Source organism: Vulpes vulpes, unplaced genomic scaffold (genome assembly GCF_048418805.1).
Source record: "Vulpes vulpes isolate BD-2025 unplaced genomic scaffold, VulVul3 u000000758, whole genome shotgun sequence".
Taxonomy (NCBI): domain Eukaryota; kingdom Metazoa; phylum Chordata; class Mammalia; order Carnivora; family Canidae; genus Vulpes; species Vulpes vulpes.
This window is the reverse complement of record NW_027325839.1, coordinates 29,727-40,272: the sequence shown is the minus strand read 5'-3', so window position 1 is coordinate 40,272 and position 10,546 is coordinate 29,727.

Below are 10,546 nucleotides of genomic sequence, written 5' to 3'. Positions count from 1 at the left end.
CTTAGTATCATCCCTATTATAAAATCCTATTTTCTTAACAATTCTTTTTCCAAAATCAAAAGATTTTGGTTTGTTGCCTTATGTAAGTTTATATTTTAGCCATTTAAATCACTTTCCTAGGTAAATGAACTAATACAAGTACATGGAATTTGGGCCATATACATATTCCTCTTCAGGATTCACTAAATTTAATAAAATAACTGGTATCTGTGCTGTGATGTCCACTTATCTCACATTCCTTAAGGCATTTGCCGTCATTATTTCTACACATGTGAGGTGTCTTACATCACATTTGGGCCCTCTCTGCTTATTGCCTCTTTCAAAGGGTTGTTAGTGCAAGAATTAGAGATGCCATTGGGTTTACCTGCAGCCAAAATGCTTGCTAGATGATGGAAATTCATGGCTCTGTTTCCTTGGGACTTACTAAACTCAAGTATATTCATGTGATCCATGGAATTTCAAAGACTAGAAGAAAAAAACTCTTGTATTCTCCGTCAGATGTTCTGTAAACTCCTTATCTTGAATGTTTCTCCCCAATAACTACCAGATTTAATGACAGATTTTTAATTCTGTTCTTGAATACTTTACATACTTTCATACTTGGTTCACACAGGCATATGGTGACCAAAAGTAAGCAATAATTTTTTGTATATAATTCCTCCAAAACTATTTTTCTTTTTGTCCCAGATCTTTAATTTTCAACATTTCACAATAAGTAAAGCTTGATCACATGCATTCCTGGGCACCAAAAACAGTGCTAATAACACAGTTTCCAGAACATGGTTGTATTTCCAATAAATGTTTGTTAAATTAGTGGACAAATAGCATATCTGCTTTCAAGCTCAATGATTATCACCATGAGTACTAGCTTTACTCCCTGTTATAATAGAAATTGATTATCTCTCAGTAATTTTTCAGTGTGGTGGTTAGATTTTGCTAAGTTACATAGTAGTAATAAACTCTACGAGAATCTCAGTGGCAGACACCAATATAGGTTTGCTTCTCATGGCTGTTACATATTGGCTAACAACTGCCTGTCATTCTACTCTACTTCTCTCCACTTAAGGACCCAGGCTAGATGAATAGCCACTATCTAGGATAGTCTTGGCACAATGGAAAGAGCAATGACAGATCCACTTGACATTTTATAAAACTTCCCAGAAATAATACACATCATTTTTACTAGTATTTCTTGGCCCCAAACTGCTACTTGGCTAAGCCTGACATCCTGTAAGGATAGGCTCAGTAGGAGAGGTGATACTTTGACACTAATACGATCTATTACAGCTGCCCTCTTAATTAAACATATTTGCTTTACTTCCCACACACATAAAATATACTCAACCCCTTCCCAAAGGTTAACCCAACTCAAAGGTCCCAGTTTTAGGATATAGTGATAATCATAACATTCTCTCTATGTGGATCCTCTTTATCTGTAGACTCATTAAGTATAAAGACAATTTTTCTATTTCCCTTCACACACACTCATAAAAACAAGGGTTGAACAAATACAGAAAACCACAATAAAGACTCCTTTACAGAAAGAACAGCAGAGGCACAGGGCCATCCCTAGTACACAGTAATTCTGTAGAGTCCCATTTTGAAAATATGAGAGCCCTACCCTAAGGATGGGCAACGTTCCTTGGTTAAACTCCAGTTCTGCTCCCTGGGACTAACTCCCAAATCCATGGTTCTCTATGGCTTTTGACTCCATCATCTGAAAGATATTATTTCTTTTAATCATAGATGAGAAGACATTGGAAAATATGCTATTTTGGAAGAATGCAGAGATCTTTTAACCTGCCTCCTGTTAACAGAAGTTTCGAAGTAGGGGCATCTCAAAAGCTGTCTTAAGTCTTGGACAGGATGGAGGAAGGTTAGTCTCTTGGTTCAGCCAAGTGGTTCTTTTGATGGTGGTACCATCTCAAAACCTGAATTGGATCTTAATCTATTTGATTTCAGTCAGTAACCTCACAATTCTTTACAAAGTATGACTTGATTATAGGTTTATTAAGTTTTTCAGTTTGTCGGTAGTTCCATGTATTATTTTTCTTACTCTGAGTGATGGTGCTTTACTTATTTTTTAGTTCCAATCCCCATTTGGTACTGTGTAACTGTCATACTGAATTACCGAATTTAACACTAATCACACATCTTATATTAGAGAGTATAGGAATGGCAAGGAGAGAGAACAAATTGGTAAAGAGATACAAATAAATACTTGTCAAAGTAAAAGAGGGGCATGCATCTTCCTTTGTTCTCATTTCTGTAGCTGGTCACATAGTTGTTGTTGGTATTTACAACATCCGTTTTCCATCAGCCATCTTGCGCATACTTTAGGGTCAGTCAGTGTCTTATTTAGTGAAGTGATCTAAATCTCATTACCTGGTCAGGTGGTCCAAAAATTTTTTTTTGATCTTTTATTTTGATATAATGCAAATTTACAGAGAAGTTACAAGAATAGTACAAAAACTCCCATATATCTTTTATCCAGGTTCACTAATTATTGACATTTTTATCTCACTTATTTTTTCACCATCTCTCTATATTTGTATATATACATAATACATTTTCCTGAACTATTCAAGAATTAAGCTAGAGGCTTTATGCCCCTTTACCACTAAGTATTTTAGCAGACACTTTCTATGAACAAGGACATTCTCTTGGCACAATTATCAAAATTAGTAAATGTATCATTGATAAGAGACTATTAGGTGATCCAAACTTTAAGTTCTCAAGTTCCTGTGTCAGTATTGGTCTTGTTGCTTTGTCTTTCTGTACTTTACCACTAACATTTGCCATGATATTTGCGAATATTATCACGTGCCCTAGAGAATTTCCTAAGTTGTAGACACCAATCAGTATATTAACCTTTCTTATTGCTTGTTGGCAAAACCATTAATAGAGGTTACCTCTACATGATGAGATGATGGTTGACATACCTTGCTTGTGTGTGAATGTGTGATTTCACATGATTTCCATGGAACATACAGTTTCAATAGAATTACAGAAAAAGCATTTTAGAATAATATCCTGCATAGAATAATTCATGAGTCAAAAGTGAAGAAAACATCACATCGCAAGTACAGGCATTTATCACTCCAGCTCATTGCCGTTGTAGCTATCCCCTCCCAAACCATATCTTTTCACACTACTGCTATGCTCTCTCTGGGTAGCAGGTATGGCATGCCTGTCCCCTTTGTCCTCTCTCCTCACTCAGTCCTGGCCCTCCTCCCAGATTGCTCAGGCTTAACCACTTATTAAGCAGCATTTTACTTTTTCCATTGAGAAACAATTTTAGCCTGGATTTTACAAAGTTAATTTACTATGAATTCACATTTGATCAAGTGATAAATATTTAAGGGAAATGAGTTAAACAAACGTGTTTTTCTTTCATAAATGGCAGAGAAAATATCTAACGTATAAATGAAAAATATCGAAAGAAAACTGCTGTAACTTAATTGGATTAATTAGATTATATTATACCTGTGGATCCATATCCTGGCCTTTATACTCTCTACATGCATGACCTGGGGCAAATTGCTTAGCTTCTGTGCCTCACTTTTATTTTCCATGAAAATGGAATCACTATTATACCTACCAAATGCAAGATTAAAAACAAAAACAAAAAAAAGAGTATGTGAGATAGCTTTTGTTAGGTTTGATGACCAAAGTCACAAATCTGAGTCTTTTTAGAAATGTAAATTAGTTTGCTCAGGGCTTACTAATACTCTTAATCACAAAACTGTTTTCTTTGGATAAGACGTCTCAACATGTTCAGGGAGGAACAATTTGAGAATTACTTTAAAGGAGTGCATGATGAAATACTTAAGGAGTGGGATATAGTGTTCTGAAAAATTGATTTAGAGTGCACAATGGTTTAAAAGCAAGAAAGCCTCCTTTTATTCCTCCTTGGTCTCCTGCATAGGTTGGGATCAAGCTGGTCCACCAAGTTGTACAGGATCAAAGGCACTTGAGCCATAGATGACATCAGTTGTTACTTCCCACATGCCACCATCTCTGGGATTAGACGGCAGCTTTATTTTGGAGTCTGGAGCACTTTGCAGACGTGGACTAGTTAATGTGCAAATCATTTGTTATTTAGATTGTGCAGATGAAGGACTAGAGGTATGTAAAGGTTAAGGACAGGGCCAAGGTTTAGTTGTGACTCAGTTTATTGAGCTACTTAACTTTATCAGAGAGATTACAAAATAAATTGTTCCTATCATCTATCTATGGTAACAGGAGACCCAGAAGGATTAGTTCTAAAAATATTTTGTTTTCAAAAAAAAAAAATTTGTTTTCTCTCTTGAGATGAGCTTGACTCTGGCAATTCTCTCATGTAATATACTTCATGACCATCCTTCAGATGAAAATAAACTTAATTTACAAGTCTTTTTAAATTTTCGAATTGAAATCATTTTTCAACTACCCCATCCTTTGATCCTCAGCAATCACCCCAGCCATTCCTCTTTACAACCTTCCCAGCCTCACTTTGCTTTTGTTTGTGGAATTCCTAAGTGACACATCCCAGTCTCCTCAGATCACTGGATCTGTGGCCAGAGGGCCACTTCTCCTTTTGTTCAAACAATGTCAGGAACATTTATTTCAAGATCCAGTTAAAATTCTTCTGTTTTAAAAACCCTTTAGGGAACAGTTACTCTGTGGAACTTGTTTACTTAATTCCTTTCCTACTAGTCTCCTCGTTGGTTTGAATTTTGCTTCCAACCTGTTTTTCTGGGGGCCATAGAACCAAAAGAGAACAGCGTTTGTTAATAGTTTCTGTTGGCTCAAGCAGCTTTCTCTCATTTCCTTAATGTGTCAATTTTCTAGCTCAGGAAATAAAACCAAAGTAAAATATTATTTTCTTCTGTTCTGTTAATTAGTTTATTTTTCTTCAAATAGTTTCATATCCAAGCCCTTATATTATAGTTAATATCTTCACCATAACGGAGGTGATACAGTAATGGGCAATAGGTAGAAAAATAAAAAGGATGTTTATGAAAAATAAAAAGTTTTAGAGAAGAAGAATAGGCAGATAGGGAGAAGGGGGAGGGGATATTCTCAATACTTCCCTACAAAAAAAAAACAACAAAAACCAAACTTATAAAAAAAAAGAAGAAAGTAAAACAAAACAAAACAAAAAACAAAAACAAACAAACAAAAAAAAAAACAAACAAACTCCTCTACAAAATGGCCTTAATAACACATAGATAAGAATAATGCTAACAATAGCTAACCAAAGCAGAGTGGGGAAAAAATGGAAACTTTAGGATTATTTTCTAAATAATGTTAATAACTGCTTTCACAAAGCCACAGTAGAGTGGAAAATAAAATCCAGGATTAACTGGTAGTATTTCCAATTAATACATATATAAAGAATAATGGAAATAAAAATCATATTTTGGCATTACCATAGGATAACTTTTGCAGAATTATTGATGAATGCCAACATTTGTGAGCAAAAGTATAATGAGAAACAGGGTATCTGCATACTATTGAATAGAGAAAGGATGAAACTTTAGGCAGGGAAAGAATAGAGGCCTCAACCAGACTCTGAGGGAATTTCAGGTAGGAAGATCGGACAAAAACAGAGATAAGGAAAATTTAGACCACCTATCCCAGTTAGTAGGGTTAAAATGTTTTTCCTGATAATTACATTGTAGCCACAGAAAATAAAAATAACCACAAAAACTAATCAAGCCTCAAAGGAAATTTCACTATAAAGATTAACCAGACCTAGCAACCCATATCTATAGATCATAGATGTCACAGAAATGAAAACTCTCACACAATGTATAAGCACCATGTCCAGTTCCACCAACAAGTTTCCTGGTAAAGTCCTAATAAACGGCCAGAGATGAAGAGCGAAGAGCCCTCATCGGCAACCTAGTTGAAACCCTCTCATTCCTGAGAGCTTTTTCTGTATTCTCGCTTAGTAAATCTCTGTCTCTTTGCTCATCTCCTTTGCGAGATTCAGTCTTTACCTCAGTGAGACAAGAACTTCACTCTTCTGCTTCACTATCGAAGTGCTTCCCTACAAAATGCTTTTTAATTATAAAGAGAAAATAATTATAATAAACTAATAGTAATTATTGTACTAGTATATGATATCAAGATACATTTTTTTAAAGATCCTATTTTTGTTTATTCATGAGAAACACAGAGAGGCAGAGACATAGGCAGAGGGAGAAGCAGGCTCCATGCAGGGAGCTGGATATGGGACTTGATCCCAGGACCCTGGGATCACAATCTGAGCAAAAGGCAGATGCTAAATCACTGAGCCACCCAGGTGCCCCTTATAACGAGACTTATAAATACCATGTACCTCTTAATGTCATGCAATGGAGAGGCACAGAACTACTTGGCACTTTCGCAAAACAATGCAACTTAAATATAAACATGAGAAGATATCAGACAAACCCAAATGAGGGACAATACACGAAATGACTGGTGAATATTCTTCCAAAGCATCAAAGTCATGAAAGACATGAAATCATGAAAGACAAGAAGGCTAGAAACTGTCCACAGATTTGGAGGACTTTCAGGAGAGGTGACAACTAAATAAAATATATGATCCTGATGGACTCCTGGACCACAGAAAGGACATAAATAGGACAAAAAATAAATCTGAATAGGGCATATAGATTAGTTAATATCTTATTATTGTTAATTGCCTGGGTCTTGATAACTGTAATATGGTTTTATAAAGACATTAGTATTTGGAGAAACTGGGTAAAGGATATGGAAGTTATTTGTAATATTTTTAACCTTTTGGTAAGTTTGAAATTACTTCAAAATGAAGTTTTTTGAAAAAGGGACTAATAGCCTTTATAAGCACATATGATCTCCAATAAAAATTTGAAAGTTTAAAGATAAATTCAAGATATCCAAATAAAATTTCCAGAAAAGGCCTCTTTCTTATTTTATTACTTATAAAGTAATAAGTATATATACTTTATGAAGTATCCATGGAGCTATAATGGTTTTGGTTGACACTGGTAAGTCTTCTCTATTTTTTTTTTGTATGACACCAAATTAGAAGTCTAAAATTTTATTTTCATTCTAGAAGAAAAGAAAATATCAAATTCTTTCTAATTAATAACAAGCAAATGTGGGCTCACTTACCTGTTCCTTTACCCTAATCTCTTCCTAAAATAGAAAACACACACATATACCCCAAACATGCAGTTGTGCAGTGTTCAGAAAATATTGTGAAAGGTATGAAGCTAGAATGTTTCACTCAAACTCAAAGGAAGAGACTAAATTATTATTACTTAAAAAACCACTTTAACACTGTAAATATAGTATTAAAAGTTGGTAATTTCTTCCAGAACTTCAATTTAAATTGTAAAAAAGAAAAATCTACAGTGTAGTTACAACCATAACTTGGTTCTTTATCAGTAACCTGTATCTAGAAAAGCCTTCCCAGGGTATTTCTTAAACCTGATTTTTTTCCAATTCAACCAAAAATGATACAGATTTTACGGGTAAATAAAACAACCCTGAAAACTGAAAATTTTGTTAGATGAAGTTGCAGATTTTAGATGGTCACCCATTCTTTGATAATCCCTCTAATTTAAGATAGCATCAATACCCCATATCTCCCCTCTTGCATCTGATGGGATGTTGTGCCAGCTTCAAGGCCTAATTATTAAGAGTCTGGCAGCTTCTACTTCCTTTCTCATAGAATACTCACTCTTGTAGTCTAAGCTACCATGTAAGAGAGCACCTACCCACTGGAGAGATAATGTAAAGAAATCATGAGGCTTCATGAAGAAGGGAAGTGGACCAACTCAGCCCAATCTTCAGATCATGCTCCCCAAGGCTCAGAAATGAATAAAGCCTTTGAACTCTTCAGACTAGCCTAGGGGCCAGCTGAGTACACCGAGTGACTCCAGTTGATTCCTGGAGTAGAAAAATCACTCAGATGAGCCCTACTCAATCTCTTGCCTCATAGATCTTGAATATAAAGAATTGTTGCTTTAATCCAGTAATTTTGAAATAGATTATTATAGAGCAATAAATAACCAGAAGATATGGATGTATGTTTTTTCATGTCTGAGAATGCAACTATATATCCCATTCTCACCTTACCTTTAATATATGGATCCCAAATGTGCTGTGCCATATGCCTGGTTTAAGGACGATAATTCCCAGGCTCCATTGAAGATCTAGTCGTCAAGTGACAAGTTTCTTATACAAGTAGAAACACTGCTTGCACACTCTAGAAAATATCCTTAAAACAACTCCCCTTCTTCCCTCTTTGTACTAGTATATGTTGTGATTATTTGTATTACAACCACCATCTTGGACCATGAAGAGGACGACTCTCCCCTCAAGGTATTAGAGTTTAGTGCTGTAAGGATAGTGAAACTTTGTGATTTCAAGAAGCTAGTGAATTTATTTTCCATGAGGGAAGAATATTGTATATTACTTTATATTTTTTGATAAATGAGGCTGAGACTAATCAATTCAGTGGGTAATTAAAGTAAGACAATATAAAAGACAAAATGTAGTTTAAAGAATGGTAACAAGTATAAAATGTCATATTGGCTGGCTGTCATGATTCTCATATTCAATTACCATATAAAAGAACCCTTCATTTGTCCATGTCCATCATTAGTCAAGATCCAGAAGTTAGTGGCATGACACATCCTAGCATATGTTTGCCCATTCTTAGATGTTTAATTTACCTAATTTTGTTGTATTTTCTATTTTTTAAAAAATCATTATTTTATTGTATGAAAAATATATAACAAATGATAATATCTCCAATCTAACCAAAGAAAGAATAATCGCAAATGCAACTGAAACATTTCATATACCTCTCCCCAATTCCTTTGCATATCTTTCTAGTAATCACTATTGTGAATCTGGGCTATTTACATAAGCTAACTTTATTCTATATGTATTATTATTAATAGGCATGTAGTTTTGATTTGCATGGCTTTGAATTTCATAAAAATACTCTGATGCTGTATGTATACTTCTGCAACTTTTAGTTTTCTTTCTCTTTTAAAAAATATTTTTGTTTATTTATTTAATGGGCACTTGAGTGGCTCAGTCAGTTAAGTGTATGCCTTGGACTCATGTCATGATCCAGGGTCCTGGATGGAGCCCCTCATCAGGATCCCTGCTCAGTGAGGAGTCTGCTGTTCCCTCTGCCCCTCCTCCCTGCTCATGCTCTCTCTCTCAGATAAATAAATATTTTTAAAAAAAAATTAAGTAAAATAAAGATTTTATTTACTTATTTATTTAAGAGAAAGAGTGAGAGAGAGAGATAGAGTACAACCAAGAGGGTGAGGGAAAAGAGGAGCAGGGAGCCCAATGTTGGGCTTGATCCCTGGATTCCAGGATCGTGATTTGAGCCCAAAGCAGATGCTTAACCAAATGAGTCACCCAGGTGCCCCAACTCTTATTTTTCTAGCATCACATTTTGGAGTTTAGTCATAAATTCATGTAGCTGGTAAATTTATAAAACTTCACTGATCTACAATATTTCCCTGCACAAATATCCTAAAGTATATGATGTCATTTTATCTTCAATTAATATTTAGATTTTAGATTTGTGACTATTTCAAACTATAACAAGACTCTTGTGTAAGTGTGCTGCATGCTATGTGCTTTTACTATCAGCAAATCCTGTCATTTTCTCCATCCCCAAGGATTCTAAATTTTTTTCTTGCAATCTTAGAAACAGTTGGAGAGAATTGGTAGGAGTGGTGATTTCAGGATTTCTTTCTTTTTTTTTTTTTTTAAATTTATGATAGTCACAGAGAGAGAGAGAGAGAGAGAGAGAGAAGCAGTGACACAGGCAGAGGGAGAAGCAGGCTCCATGCACCGGGAGCCCGACGTGGGACTCGATCCCGGGTCTTCAGGATCGCGCCCTGGGCTAAAGGCAGGCGCCAAACCGCTGGGCCACCCAGGGATCCCTGATTTCAGGATTTCTGTCTTCTAATGTTGAATTTGACAGAAATAAGCAATTCAATGCAGGACAAAATCCAAGAAATTTAGTACCTGGAATGCAAACTTTAAATCTGGTTTGGAGTATTCAAAATATCATTTTCCTTTGGCTTACTTTAGATTTTCTAATCACCCAAAACTTAAGAATGAGAAAAGAGGAAGAACCATCAGCAGATTACTATAATGATTGTGAATTTCTTGTTCAGAAAATTGTATCTTCTAATTACTCAATTACATGAAATCAACTCAATTTTCCTGTCATTTTTATGGAACAGTTTTTTTTTACCTTCTTACTGTTAGTATTTTTGAAAAATGAATAGTGATTAGGGAATTTTAGTGTAATATTTAGATGGTTTTGAAAACAGGAAAACATTTGTCATTTTTTCCATATCACCTGACTAAAAAACTAGACTTTCAGATTGTAGGGAAGGGTAATGTAGGTCAATGTGATGCAAATATATATTTAATTTACCTTGTAAAATCACTTTAGCTTTATGTGTATACTGCTTTTACTTTTCCATACTTATCTTCTTCTGTAATATAATTGCTTGGTGTCTGCTTACACTGAATTCAATTCTTA